This window comes from Pleurodeles waltl, chromosome 3_1, assembly GCF_031143425.1.
Source record: "Pleurodeles waltl isolate 20211129_DDA chromosome 3_1, aPleWal1.hap1.20221129, whole genome shotgun sequence".
Lineage (NCBI taxonomy): Eukaryota > Metazoa > Chordata > Amphibia > Caudata > Salamandridae > Pleurodeles > Pleurodeles waltl.
The window spans coordinates 1,241,997,241-1,242,012,847 of record NC_090440.1 but is presented as its reverse complement, the minus strand read 5'-3'; the positions used below and the strand labels follow the sequence as shown (position 1 = coordinate 1,242,012,847).

Below are 15,607 nucleotides of genomic sequence, written 5' to 3'. Positions count from 1 at the left end.
TAGTTGGAGTAATTATTAAGTCTATCACTGGCGTTTTCTTTGGGGTCTTGTCCACCAGGCCCGTCTCCAGTTTCCTTGGTCGCTTAGCAACAGGGAATATTTCATCCATGGAATAGATTATGTTCGAAGAGTCTTTAATACAACCATTTGTGAACCTTGGATTTGAGTGACCGTCCCCAGGTTCACTGGGTGGGGAGTTATGTAGCAGTAGTGCAGACCCTAATGAATCACGAGATTGCTCTTTAGATAATGACATTTTCCCTTCAACAGTAGCAATTTGCTTATCTATCCTTCCCATCGCCCCAGAGATGTATTTTAATATAGATGAACTGTCTTTTAAATTTGTTTAGTTTTGAGTGCTTCCTTTTGCCCATAATTTTCATAGTGGCCGGTAGCTCGGAGGGCTGTATTCGTATGTCTTTAAGCAAAATCCTTTAATATAAAGGAAGAATGAGGGCTCTAATCGCTAGGGGATCGGCTTAAAACACAAAGGTACAGGGGTACAGAGGGGGGGCCCAGACCAATCTCTTCCCGTTGATAACAGGCGAGGGACAGAGGGTTCCTTCGTGCAGTGGGCCTTACGGCCAGACCAGATAAAAGTTGGATTTAGAGGGCTCCTACCCCCTCGGGAAAACGCAGCGCGACAGTTATAAGGAAGGTTTGAGAGGCAAGGAGAACAAAACAAACAGGGCGTCACAGTACCTTCAGGCAGCCCTATGTTCGTAGGTGCCCAATCCAGAGTTTTTTGGGGAGATGTCAGGGGGGTGGCCCTGCCCTGCCTCTTCCTGGCAATGACGGGCAAGGACGGGCCCGCCCTTGGCCCGGGCTTTGCCCGGGTGCCGCCCGCGCGCGTCCCGCGACGGCGGGAATGCTGATCAGTTTTATAGGGCTCCTGCCCTATCAGGCACGGGTGTAGCGCTTCCCGCGACGGCGGGAGCGCGATTTGAAAATTAAAGGGCTCCTGCCCTGTCCAAAAACCCGGTGCAGCGCGTCCCGCGACGGCGGGAACGCTGATCAGTTTTATAGGGCTCCTGCCCTATCAGGCACGGGTGTAGCGCTTCCCGCGACGGCGGGAGCGCGATTTGAAAATTAAAGGGCTCCTGCCCTGTCCAAAAACCCGGTGCAGTGCGTCCCGCGACGGCAGGAACGCTGATCAGTTTTATAGGGCTCCTGCCCCATCAGGCACGGGTGTAGCGCTTCCCGCGACGTCGGGAGCGCGATTTGAAAATTAAAGGGCTCCTGCCCTGTCCAAAAACCCGGTGCAGCGCGTCATGGCAAAGGTAGGGATGGGGGCCAATCAGTTTGATGGTGCAGTTGGTAATAATTTCTCTTTTTCCCCTGTACATTTCATGGAGGTCAGTGCCCGCCAGAAAAAAGATATTTGGCGTGCCATCGCCAAGGACGTCCAGACCTGGGTGTCTACCACAGACGGAGCACCCACTGCCGGAAAAGATGGGAGGACATTCGCCGCTGGAGCAAGAAGACGGCGGAGGCTCAGCTGGGGATGGCCTCCCAACGTGGGAGGGGTGCCCGTCGCACCATGACCCCCCTGATGTTCAGGACCCTGGCGGTAGCCCACCCGGAGTTGGATGGGCGCTTGAGGACATCACAGCAGCCACAAGGGGGTGAGTACACTCTCATTGTGTTGACTTTGTGCGCAATGGAGGTGTCTGGGTGAGGGAGGTGGGTTGTGGGTTTCCCTAGGCCAGGGCGAGTTCCCTAGGCAAGGCCACTCCATAAGGCAGGCCATGTGGCACCCCACCCCACCTCTGTAGAGTGCCAAATACACCTAGTGATGCCCCTGTGTCATCTATGTGTGCAGATGTTGTCCATAGCCTTGTAGGCCATTTCCCAGGAAGGGAACAGTAGACCCCAAGAGCATGGCGTAATGCAGGGGGCTTCTGTGTCTGTTGTGTCTGCCAACGGTAGCGGTAATGCATGCACTCAACATGTCTTTCTTCTGTTGTCGTCCCCCTTTTTGTGGTCTCCCTGTTCTTGTGTGCATTAGCATCATCAGGCGGAGGAGCAGTGGCACCGGAGCACGAGGGAGCTGCATCCCACATGGCCCTGGAGGGCGAGACTACGGACTCAGAGTTCACCAGTGGGACGGAGGGCGATGGGAGCTTCACGGCAGGGATAGGAGCTGACACCAGCGACACAGACTCGTCCTCTGCTGGGAGCTCCCTTGTGGTGGCAGCAACATCTATGCCCCCTGCATCTACAGGTACAGCCACCACCCCCACTACCAGCACCGCCCTCCCAGCAGCCCCTCAGCCTTTGCCCCGTGCCCGCTCACCCAGGAGGATGGGCATCACCTTCGCCCCAGGCACCTCAGGCCCTGCTCCAGTCACCCTTGCTGCCCTCAGTGAGGAGGCCATTGACCTCCTCAGGTCCCTCACTGTTGGGCAGTCTACCATTTTGAATGCCATCCAGGGTGTAGAGAGGCAGTTGCAACAAACAAATGCATTCCTGGAGGGCATTCATTCTAGTCAAGTGTCCCTTCAGCGAGCTTTTCAGCACTCATCACTGGTGGCAGTCATTGCCCCCGTCTCTAGCCTCCCCCCTCCAACTTCCTCTAACCAGACCCAATCCCCTCTACCTCAGCCTATCCCAAGCACACCTACAGACCAGCATGCACACATGTCAACACACAAGGTAAGCTCTGGCAAACATAAGCACCACACATCCCACAGGCACTCACGCAAGCATCACACACATGCAGACACACCAACATCGACTGCCTCCACTGTGTCCCCCTCCTCCTCGTCTCCCTCCTCCCTCCCAGTCTCATCTACACTCACACCTGCATGCAATACCTCTACAGCCACTACGTCCCTCTCCACCACACCCACCACCACACCCCACTCACGTGCAGTCACCACCCCCACTACCATTCACACGTCCCCTGTGTCCTCTCCCAGTGTGTCTGTGACGCCCCCTCCCAAGATACACAAACGCAGGCACACACCCACCCAACATCCATCCACCTCACGACAGCCTCCAGTGCATGCCCCTTCACCCAAAGTCACCAAACGTACACCTCCTACTATCACCACCTCTTCCTCCACTCCCAAACCCCCTCCAGCTACCCGTCCCAGTGTGCCCCAAAAACATTTCCTGTCCACCCTTGACCTCTTTCCCACACATCCCCCACCCCGTCCGTCTCCTAGGTCCCGAACTAGCACCTCAGCCAAAACATCTGCGGGACCAGTGGTGCCTGTAGTCACCGGAATCTGGAGTGCACCGGCCACCAGGGCAGCCAGTGTGGCACGGAGCCACAGCATAGACAGTCCCCCACCTGTGAAGCATCAGAAGTTGGCCAGTGCCTGGCGGGAGAGGGGGAAGACTCCAGCCACCAAAGCCGCTCCCAGGGGTCCCGGTGGGAGTGTGGAGTCAGCTGTGACACCTTCCAAGGTGGGGAAGGGCCACAAAAAACCCAACAAGTCTGGGAAGAGCAGCACGGTGGAGAAAACCGCCATCATCCCCGATGCCCAGGAGGCCATCTCCAGCACAAGCACAGCTGCCCAGGACAGGACCGCCAGCACTAGCCCACCTGCCCAGGAGGCCACCGCCAGCACCAGCCCACCTGCCCAGGAGGCCACTGCCAGCACTAGCCCAGCTGCCCAGGAGGCCACCGCCAGCACCAGCCCACCTGCCCAGGAGGCCACCGCCAGCACCAGCCCACCTGCCCAGGAGGCCACCGCCAGCACTAGCCCCACTGGGCCATGAAGGACCGCCAGCAAAAGCCCCGCTGGGCCATGAAGGACCGCCAGCAAAAGCCCCGCTGGGCCATGAAGGACCGCCAGCACAAGCCCCGCAGGGCCATGAAGGACCGCCAGCACAAGCCCCGCTGGGACATGAAGGACCGCCAGAAGCTGAGACCCTGCAATGGAGACCGCCATCTCAAGAAACCACTGCACAGGGCACCGTCATCTCAAGCACTGCTGAACAGGGCACCGCCAACTCAAGCACCGCTGAACAGGGCACCGCCAACTCAAGCACCGCTGAACAGGGCACCGCCAACTCAAGCACCGCTGCACAGGGCACCGCCGTCTCAAGCACCGCTGCACAGGGCACCGCCGTCTCAAGCACTGCTGCACAGGGCACCGCCGTCTCAAGCACTGCTGCACAGGGCACCGCCGTCTCAAGCACTGCTGCACAGGGCACCGCCGTCTCAAGCACCGCTGGCCCATGAGCGGCAAGGGCACTGACCCAACTGAGTCCGTCACGGGGTGAATGATGCACTCTGGGCACCATGCCCCCTCCAGAACCAGTGGAGACTGTCCTCCACTACCTCTGTCCTTAGCAGGATAAAGCACTCTGGGCACCATGCCTCCTCCAGAACCAGTGGAGAAAAGCATCCACTGTCTCAATCCTTGGCAGGATGAAGCACTCTGGGCACCATGCCCCCTCCAGAACCAGTCTGTCCTTAGCAGGATGAAGCACTCTGGGCACCATGCCCCCTCCAGAACCATTGGAGACTGTCATCCACTACCTCTGTCCTTAGCAGGATGAAGCACTTTGAGCACCATGCCCCCTCCAGAACCAGTGGAGACTGTCATCCACTACCTCTGTCCTATCCACTTGTGAGACTGTGGCTTTGCACTCCCCAGGATATGGCAGTAGGCAAACCACCAATGTAGAGACTTGAGAGACTGTGGCTTTGCACTCCCCAGGATTGAACAGTGGGCAAACCACCCACTTGGGAGACTTGATAAACTGTGGCTTTGCACTCCCCAGGATTAAACAGTGGGCAACCCACCCACTGTAGAGACTTGAGACTGTGGCTTTGCACTCCCCAGGATTGAACAGTGGGCAACCCACCCACTGCAGAGACTTGAGAGACGGTGGCTTTGCACTCCCCAGGATGGAACAGTGGGCATGCGGCCCCCTCGTGGATTTGGCGTCGCGCACTCAAGCGGCTGAGGTGTCCACCCTTTCCCTCCCCCCGAGGTGCCTGTTTAGTTGCTCTATGATGCCCCTGCAGTGTTCTCTCCGTCATGGTCCGGGATCTTGTGTGGGCCTCGCCCATACCGTGTGGTCCCAGTGTTCCACGGACTTTCTTAGAGCACTACCTGGACTACTATGCTTGGTATATATTATGCACATGGTGTATATATATATATTTCTGCCTACTTGCTTTTAATATATTACAATGGTTACACTCATTTTCTATTGTCTTTGCATTCTTCCGGGGTTTTTTTTGGGGTGTAACTGTGATGTATTGATATGCATTAGTGTGTGTGTTGTAGTGGGTGAGGGTGGGAGTGTTGCGTGTGTGTGTCCCTGTTTTTTGCCTCCCCCCTACCCTGTGTCGTAGGTGCAGTACTCACCATGGTCTTCGCTACCGGCGTTCGTGCTCCTGGTAGAGGAGCAGGAAGACTGTTGCAGGTAGAATTTGGAGTTCCGGATCCATGGCTTCCCCGTTCCTCGTGGGGTGTGTAGAGGTGACCGTTTCCCCTTTGGGATTCCTGTTTCAGCCGTGTTTTTATCCGCGGTGAATCCGCTCCTGAAAAGGTGGCGGATTGGCCTGTCATAATAGTGTGGGTGGTACATTGTCTCCCGCCTGTGTGTTGGCGGTGACTGCCGTGCTGTTTGTTTGTACCGCCGTGGCAGTCGGAGTGTTAAAGTGGCTGTCTTTGTTGGCGGTTTCCGCCACGGTCGTAATTGCACATTTTTTACAGCCGGCCTTACCGCCGCTTTAACACCGACCGCCAGGGTTGTATTGACCACCTAAGTCTGCCGGTGTGCACTTTAACCTAGATATATTTTATTCAGATTTGTTTTATTATTTTAACAATAGCCACATTTGCGGTCTTTTTTTTTTTCTCTATCTAGCTGTTCTTTGTCTAGGGCAGCACTGTATTCTTAAACAAGACATTTCTTTCACTCTTTGCTTTTCTCAAACCTACAGTAAACATAGGTTGCCAGCAAAAGTGGTAAGTTTTGTCTCTAATGTGCACAGAAACATATACACTCTTACGGTGGGATCCTTTCTTGGACCATCAACTGTTTTATAATAAAAAAACTACTTTGACCCATGTATGTTTGAGGGAGATTCCAGACAGATGTCCACCACTGTATGCTGTTTGTTGAGTGATTTGCTGCAGCTGCTTAAGTAGACTACAGGCCTCTTGCTCAGGTATGAGAGATGATATCTTAGAGAATTAGAGCTAAACAGTCTGTTATCCAACATAGCCTAGGTAGGGACTATCCTTCTCAACCTTAGTGACAATATTATAGCGTTATTTTTATTTTTCACTCTCCTTGTCACAATTTTAATCCTGTCATGCTTCATCACCCTAGTTATTGCAATACATGCTTTATTATTTAAAATGCAGTTAATTCAATAAAACCTTATCGAACTATACTCTGCCTCTGATTGTCCTTGCATACGTGAGACTAATGCAACCGAGAGTAATGGATGAGGTCTGATTGACCACGATTTCCCTGATGAGTCAGTTGTATCATGCGCTCGGTTGCCCAATCATCCCTGCTCTAGGGTGGAGATGAGGTGCTGCTAGTTAGCCAGAGCAAAACCTGGATTTGGCCGACAAGTGTCACCTGTAGTGGGTTCAGACTCAGTTCCCCACAATGCAATTGATTCTTCTGTTCGAATCCAGTAGTCTCATTAGGATAAGGAGTACCCACGCGACATATGGGATGGCCAAAAGTTACACCCATGTCTGCTGATCCCACAGGTTTTGTCTATCCCTGGATTTGTTGCAACTAAGGGACACTAGTCCCCACCAAAGGTTTGCTGCCTGACCACTGCATTGCCAGAACCAAAGGCCTGTTGCAGCAGCCCTTCTACCAGTGCAAGGAGGACTTTGTGGGGCCCAAAGAGCCATGGTCAAAGTTGCTCCACCTCACGGGCGGGGTCAAGAACTCACCTCTCATGAGGAGCATCCTTGAGCATCATTTGCTTGCATCTCCAGCATCACGACCACTCCATTGTCGTCTATGGCAGTGGTTTTGTATAGTTTGGAATTTGCTTCAAAAATGCTCTCCTGGCCATGTAAATGTCCAAGCCATCCTTACTACCTTCTTAGACCTCTATCCTGTCAGAAATGGTCATCCAACTCAGGTCATAGTTGCCAGACTAGCTCTTTCAATTGTTTTAAAAGTTTCCAGGGTTTTTGTTGACCAATGCTTGTTTCAAGTTGATATCAACGTTAGTTAAAGCATTTAATAATCTCCAGAACCCTCCTGTGGATTTTGATGGTCAAAGGCTCTACAAATTCATAGAAAATATTCTCTATTATTATATCTTGTGTGATTATTGTGATCGTTTAGTTATGATAAATACTTTACACATTGTTCCTTTGCTAAGCATTACTGCTAATAGCCACGGCTACCCAGTGTTGACCTTATCAATAAGTACCCATATCCACATCATATAGTACACGCAAATACTCACATTGGTCCCTTCGGACCCTGAACTTGTGTTTTGCTGTACCAGACAATTAATCTGTTGGCTACCACAGACAAAACACTGATTAGCGTCGAAATAACAATTTCAGAAGAGAGCCATAAGTTCTGCATGTACTAGGCCCTGTTTTCCAAAGAGCCAAAGAAGTTGACAACCAGTTTTTCTAAATGGCAAAACGTTTTTGCAAAGGCTTAAACAATGGAGAACGGGGGCAACTGGATTGGCTAACTTGCCCACATTAAAAATCAATGATTTGAGAGGGATGTGCAGGAGAAGGGGAGTTGGCCTAGGTACGAATGCCAGTAAGGTAGAACTGGAGAAAGCCCTCAAAGCATGGGAAGGGGCAAGAAGAGCGCAGGCCCAACTGGCAGAGAAAGTCAACCCTGAGGGCAGTGATGAAAAGGATAGTTGCACAAACCCTTTTGAAACTGATGGGGAAATAAGAGTGTGGTTCCCAGAGTAATATCAAGGAATGGGTCAATATATGGGAGTGAGTAGAGCTTCACCTCCACAATGTGATCCAAATAACTGGATGACATTTTTTCCCTCCTGGAGATTAAGGAGAAGAAGTTGGAATTCCAAGTCAAGTCAGAAGACTGACAATACAGAAAAGAAAGGCCAAGATAGGGTTAACTCCCCAAGGGAATGGTGGCAGCAACAAAGAGTCTGAGGAACATACAGGTGGTGCCTATAATCCCAGGTTGTCCAAAGGGATTGTTCTAAAGTTTGTACAAGGGGACAACAAGCGGCTGACATCAATGAGAGTGCTTTTAGTATGAGAAGGGTGAGTGCACAATATTGGAGGGCCCTGTTGTGGAAATAGTTACCTACAGTGGAATGAGATAGATTAATTAGACTTGTAGATGAGGGGGCACAATCTTACATGCACATGACGGGGGCACTCATTGAGCTATTTGGTCTTAACGCAGAGGAGTATAGACTTACACTGAGGAACACACCAAAGGGGTCAAAACAGACATGGGGAGGGGGACTTTGTGGATGCATCTATGAAGTAACTGGATGGCTGGAGAAAGGGAAACAAGATTGATACCTATGAGGGTTTATATAATTTAATAGTGAAGGAATACATTCTTGCAAATTATATCTCTGAGAAGGTATACCAGCATCTGCTAGATTCAAATCTTTCTAGTCCTAGGGACTTGGGCAAGAGAGCCGATGAATGGGCAAGGACTAGAGTACCCAAGAAAGCCCAGAGGATGATCCCAAGAAGGGGAGGGCAACAGAAGGGAAAAGAGGGAGGTGGTAAATCCACCAAAGAAAATTCCTAATATCCCCAGAACCCTAACAGAGAGGAGATCAAGACCCACTCTACCTCTTATTAACAGAGTAGTGGGGACCCATGGCTTAAACGGTTTTAGTCAGTAGGCCCTGGTTTGATTGTCAGCAGGTTGGGCACTATTGAAGAGACTCAGTTTGTCCTAAAAAGAAGGATACCACTAGAACTGCCAGGGTAGCCTTAGAGGAGCATTGCCCTGATAAGGATACTCTGGTTGCTTTTAATTGGGAGAACATCCCAGAGGGTGAGTTGATGATTCCTGAAGGCAATAGGCACTTTAGCCCCATAGGGGTGAATGGAATCACAATCACTTATTTGAGAGACACGTGTGCTAGTCACACCATTGTGCTTGACAGGTGAGTGTTCCCAGGGTAGAATTTGCCAGGATAAACCAAAAGAGTTACTATTAGGCCTGAAGCTTTGGTAACTTTAGAGAAGGTGGTTCCCTTAGTTGGCATAGGGTGGTAGTCAGCCCTGATCTCCCCCAGATATGAGGTGAAACAGGTCTTATCTCCAGGGTTAGTCTGGGGCATTTTAATTACCTGGTGGACTGGAAAGGACACGTTCAGAGGAACGGTTACGGGAGCCTGCTTCACACTTACTCTGTGCACCTACATTGGTGAATAGATTTCATGCCACTCACCCGACCAAAACTAAGCCATTGTCTGGATGGCAAACCTTGTGGGAGAGTACTGTCAGGCCCTGCGGCTCCCTCACTGTTTGTTCTGCTGTGTGGGGGCACATCTGGTCACATGCAGTCTGGGCCAAGTTGCAGAGAATCACACGCATACCTGCACACATGCAAATAGAGGCACCTGATCATACACAGCTACACCAACTGATGCACCTGCTCACACCTTCACTCAGACACTCCCAGGAACAACATGTGGCAGGAACCAGGGGCCTCTGATTGGCTGCAGACATCTGAACAACCTCGGTGACCATCTTGGAAACTTGGCTTATTTAAGGCCACACCCAATGCCATGCCTTTGCTCGGCAATCTCCAGGTCCTGCACTTACCTGATTCTTGCTTCCCACAACTACATTAATCACTGCAATCCTTACCTGATTTTGGATTTCCACAATGGCATTCCTTCTGACTGTGCCAGCACCTCCTGTATTTATACTCCCTATCTTCGGTGTCTCTTCCTCACAAGGCCAGCCGTGCAAAACAAAAAGAAGCAGGAAGATAAGTACATTTCTGAAACATGCAAGTGTGCAAGTGTCTAGGCTTAGGATACAAAAGACTAGTATCTGAAAAACAAAAAAAGCAAAGACAATAAGAGTACAACCTCAGCAGTGTTTGAAACTGTTGTGGGTTGGTGCGCTCCACGTTGGATGTGGCTAGTAAAGAAAGACAGTCCATTTTTCTCTGCTTATGCTCCTGTGCTTAGCACGGTCTTGAAGTTGAACCAAGGGCACAGAACTATGATTACAAGCCATAACATTGGACCAAACCAAACAGTATGATACGTGGATTGTGGAGTGTGATTAAGTGTGAATGGTATGTCTGTGAGTGACCGAGTTCTTTCTAAGGTCCACAGGGGCGCATATCATAAGCAGTACACTCTGGAGCTAAGAGTCTTCAGCATCATTGTCATCGGAATCCAGCTCTGATAATTTACCTGGAAAAAAGGCACAAAGAACACAGAACTAGGTATGCAATTCGCAACAGACCTTTGCGCTCAGTACATGGTATTTACGCTTACAGTGTAAAAGCATATAACCTGAACTGACCAGTTTTTTAACAGGTCTCCTTTCCCAAGCAGAATGTGCTTGACCATGTGATAGGCCTGTGGTCTTGGATGGTAGAGTACATGAAGAAGACATGCAGAAACCTGGAGGCCAACCAAAAGCTCATGGTGCTCTAGCATGACCAAAAGACTACTATGCCTGAGTACCTACCGTGCCAGTTGGTTTGGATGTGGGAGGTTGTGGCTCCCAAGGCCCTCCAGAAGAAATGGAACTGGGTCCTACCCCATTCTGGAGAAAAAGGGTTAGGCCACCTATATGGTGGACCTTGGCACCCGCGAGAATCCCCACCGGATCATGCATTTAAACAGACTTAAACCTTACAAAGAAAGGGGAAACATGACCATGCTTATGGTCACAGATGGAGGAAAGAAAAAGGGGAGTGAACCTCTCCCAGAGGTCCTCTCTACCAATGTGCAAGTTGGATCATTGGAGGGAGTTGTACTCTCTCCCATGCTGCTAGACCAGAAGCAAAACGACTGCAAACAAGTGTTGGAGAAGCTTGATGGGCTGTTCTCACTGATCCATAGACTCACCACGTGGTGTGTCTATGGCATTGACAATGGTGACAGCTTACATGTCAAAAACAAAATTGTGCAGGCTGTCTAACCAGGTCAGAGATAACATCAAGGCTGGGGTAGCTAAGACGATGGAGCTTGGGGTACTTCAGCACTCTCATAGTTCCTGTGCCAGTCCAGTGGACTGGTACCCAAACCTAATCCCCAAGAAGGGGAGAAGGAGTTGAGATTTTGTGTAGACTACAGATATTTGAATACAGTCATTAAGACTGATGCTCACCCCATACCTACAGTTGAAGAGCTCATTGACAGGTTGGGGCTGCTAAGTACCAGAGCACATTTGACCTGATCTCAGGGTACTGGTAGATTGCCCTAAGTCCAAGAGCAAATAAGAGGTCAGCATTTCTACTCCAGAGAGCTACTTTCAATTCAGTGTAATGTTCTTTGGTTTGAATAATGCTCCTGCCTCCTTCTAAAGGTTAGTAAACAGAGTCCTGTCTGGGTCTGAATCTTTTAGTGTCACTTACCTGTGTGATATAGCTGTGTAGGACCATGGTTTCTTTTCTTTATTTAGATTTGAAGAGGATTTGGGCCCACCACCCCCACCAGAGTGTTTTTGTGGGCCTGATGACTCATTTTTAGATTTGTCCCCACCCTTGTCAGAAGACTTACCATCCTTCTTCTTTCCATCCTTGTCACTCCCTGTATGAACTTTTCTGTTCACCCTTGTTTTGACCCATTTGTCTGCTTCTTTCCCAATTCTTGGGGAGAGGTCAGATCAGAGTCTACCAGGTACTGGTGTAACAAATCAGACACACAATTATTAAGAATATGCTCTCTCAGGATTAAGTTATACAGGCTTTCATAGTCAGAAACTTTACTGCCATGTAACTACCCCTCCAAGGCCTTCACTGAATGGTCAACAAAGCCTACCCAGTCTTGCGAAGACTCCTTTTTGGTTTCTCTGAACTTGATCCTGTACTGTTCAGTGGTTAAGCCATAACCATCAAGGAGTGCATTCTTAAGAACTGAAAAATCATTGGCATCACTTTCCTTAACAGTAAGGAGCATATCCCTACCCTTTCCATTAAAAGATAGCCATAGGATAGCAGCCCACTGCCTTTGAGGGACATCCTGTACATTACAGGCCCTCTCAAGTACAGCAAACCACTTGTTAATGTCATCCCCCTCCTTGTAAGGGGGAACTATCTTGTGCAGATTCCTAGAATCATGCTCTTTTACAGGATTACTATCTGTAATACTGCTGCTGCCACCATGGGATCCAAACCCCAACCTCTGTCTTTCTTTTTCTAAGTCAAATGCTTGTCTATCTAAATCCAGCTGTTGCTTCTTGAGCTTCAGCCTGGATTCTTCCACTCTCAATCTATTGAGTTCCCTTTCTAACACTCTGTCTTCAGGGAGGGTGGGTTGGGCATGCCTTGACACAGAAGAATGGTGAGAATGAACAGAGGGAGACCTGTCCCTAACAGATGGCACTCTAACAACCTGGCCTAAAGGGGTAACCTCTATACTATGATGAGAACTCACATTAGTACCAGCCATGCTAGGTGGCCTGCTAAGGGGCAGGTTGGGAAGGTCCCCTTCTAACCCTTTCACTGGGGGTGCCCCAGAATCAGAGTGGGAACCATCAGCTAATCTCTCACCAGAAGTGCCAACTAAGGTCTTATCTTGAGGGATTCTTCCCTACCCCTAAAACTCTTTCAACGCACAGACTCCTTGCTCTTTCCAGCTAAGGTGGTCATAAGCAAGTTTAGTCGGATCAACAGTTTGACCTGTACCAGACATTACAGAAAAGGTTTAAGGGACAGAAAAAGAAAGAAAAAGTTTCAGAACTTTTTAAAGAACAGAAAAAACTTTTAAAACTTTTTAATAACTTTTTGAAAGTTTTAGAGGTACTTTTTAGCACTTAGCAAAAGAGTAAGAGAAGAAAAGCAAACCTTTTTGGTTAGGTGTACATACACTGAACTTGTTTTGTATATTTTTCTCTTATGAAAAGTACAAAATGACAAAGTGGTAAGTAGTTGCAAGTACTTATCCCACCGCTGCACAACCAATGTAGGAGGCTGGCCTGGCTTGTAGTGGGTACCAAGGGGTACTTACACCTTGCACCAGGTCCAGGTATCCCTTATTAGTGTAGAGGGATGTCTAGCAGCTTAGGCTGATAGGAAAAGTAGCTTAGCAGAGCAGCTTAGGCTGAACTAGGAGGCGTGTAAAGCTCCTACTATACCACTAGTGCCATATGCACAATATCATAAGAAAACACAATACACAGATATACTAAAAATAAAGGTACTTTATTTTTATGACAATATGCCAAAGTATCTCAGTGGGTACCCTCAGTATGAGGATAGCAAATATACACAAGATATATGTACACAATACCAAAACATGCAGTAATAGCAATAGAAAACAGTGCAAGCAATGTATAGTCACAATAGGTTGCAATGAGAGCACATAGGTACAGGGGCAACACAAACCATATACTCTAGAAGTGGAATGCGAACCACAAATGGACCCCAAACCTATGTGACTTTGTAGAGGGTCGCTGGGACTGTAAGAAAACAGTGTGGGTTAGAAAAATAGCCCACCCCAAGACCCTGAAAAGTGGGTGCAAAGTGCACCTAAGTTCCCCAGAGAGCACAGAAGTCGTGATAGGGGAATTCTGCAAGGAAGACCAACACCAGCAATGCAAAAATGATGGATTCCCTGACGAGAGTACCTGTGGAACAAGGGGACCAAGTCCAAGAGTCACGATCAAGTAGGGAGTGGGCAGATGCCCAGGAAATGCCAGCTGTGGGTGAAAAAAAGCTGCCACCGGATGGTAGAAGCTGTGGATTCTGCAAGAACGACAAGGGCTAGAAACTTCCCCTTTGGAGGATGGATGTTCCACGTCGTGAAGAAGCTTTCAGGGGTGTTTCCGTGCAGGAAGACCGCAAACAAGCCTTGCTAGCTGCAAGGGTCGCGGTTAGGGTTTTTGGATGCTACTGTGGCCCAGGAGGGACCAGGATGTCACCAATTGTGTGACAAGCCAGAGGGGTCGTCCAGCAAGACATAGAGCCCACTCAGAAGCAAGCAGCACCCACAGAAGTGCCGGAACAGGCACTACAAAGTGAAGTGAACCAGAGCTCACCCGAAGTCACAAAGGAAGGTCCCATGACGCCGGAGGACAACTCAGGAGGTCGTGCACTGCAGGTTAGAGTGCCGGGGACCCAGGCTTGGCTGTGCACCAAGGAAATCCTGGAAGAGTGCACAGGAGCCGGAGCAGCTGCAAATCAAGCGATACCCAGCAATGCAGTCTAGCGTGGGGAGGCAAGGACTTACCTCCACCAAACTTGGACTGAAGAGTCACTGGACTGTGGGAGTCACTTGGACAGAGTTGCTGAGTTCAAGGGACCTCGCTCGTCGTGCTGAGTGGAGACCCAGAGGACCGGTGATGCAGTTCTTTGGGAAGATTCCGTCGACCCACAGGAAATTTCTTCAGAGCTTCTAGTGCAGAGAGGAGGCAGACTACCCCCACAGCATGCACCACCAGGAAAACAGTCGAGAAGGCGGCCGGATCAGCGTTACAAGGTCGCAGTAGTTGTCTTTGCTCCTTTGTTGCAGTTTTGCAGGCTTCCAGAGCAGTCAGCCGTCGATTCCTTGGCAGAAGGTGAAGAGAGAGATGCAGAGGAACTCTGATGAGCTCTTGCATTCGTTATCTAAAGAATTCCCCAAAGCAGAGACCCTAAATAGCCAGAAAAGGAGGTTTGGCTACCTAGGAGAGAGGATAGGCTAGCAACACCTGGAGGAGCCTATCAGAAGGAGTCTCTGACGTCACCTGATGGCACTGGCCTTTCAGAGCAGTCCAGTGTGCCAGCAGCACCTCTGTTTCCAAGATGGCAGAGGTCTGGAGCACACTGGAGGAGCTCTGGGCACCTCCCAGGGGAGGTGCAGGTCAGGGGAATGGTCACTCCCCTTTCCTTTGTTCAGTTTCGCGCCAGAGCAGGGCTGGGGGATCCCTGAACCGGTGTAGACTGGCTTATGCAGAAATGGGCACCATCGGTGCTCACCAAAGCATTTCCAGAGGCTGGGGGAGGCTCCCTTTTTCCAAAGGGAGAGGGTGTAACACCCTCTCTCTGAGGAAGTCCTTTGTTCTGCCTTACTGGGCCAAGCCTGGCTGGACCCCAGGAGGGCAGAAACCTGTCTGAGGGGTTGGCAGCAGCAGCAGCTGCAGTGAAACCCCGTGAAAGGTAGTTTGGCAGTACCCGGGTCTGTGCTAGAGACTCGGGGGATCATGGAATTGTCTCCCCAATGCCAGAATAGCATTGGGGTGACAATTCCATGATCTTAGACATGTTACATGGCCATGTTCGGAGTTACCATTGTGACGCTATACATATGTTGTGACATATGTATAGTGCACACGTGTAATGGTGTCCCCGCACTCACAAAGTCCGGGGAATTTGCCCGGAACAATGTGGGGGCACCTTGACTTTTTCCAGGGTGCCCACACACTAAGGCCCTCATTCTGACCTTGGCGGGCGGCGGAGGCCGCCCGCCAAAGTCCCGCCGTCAGGTTACCGTTCCGCGGTCGAAAGACCGCGGCGG

At 50.1% G+C, this 15,607-nt stretch overlaps 1 long non-coding RNA gene across 3 annotated transcripts in view; it reads right to left on the bottom strand.

Annotated features, from left to right (window-relative positions):
• LOC138285080 (uncharacterized) overlaps window positions 1–15,607 on the bottom strand; it is a 134,309-nt gene that overhangs the window by 38,992 nt on the left and 79,710 nt on the right. For 2 of the 3 annotated variants that reach the window (XR_011201513.1, XR_011201514.1), the window contains exon 3: window positions 9,795–9,878. This is a non-coding gene — a long non-coding RNA (uncharacterized lncRNA). The remainder of the gene's footprint in view (window positions 1–9,794; window positions 9,879–15,607) is intronic. The other variant, XR_011201515.1, reaches the window with a different exon arrangement.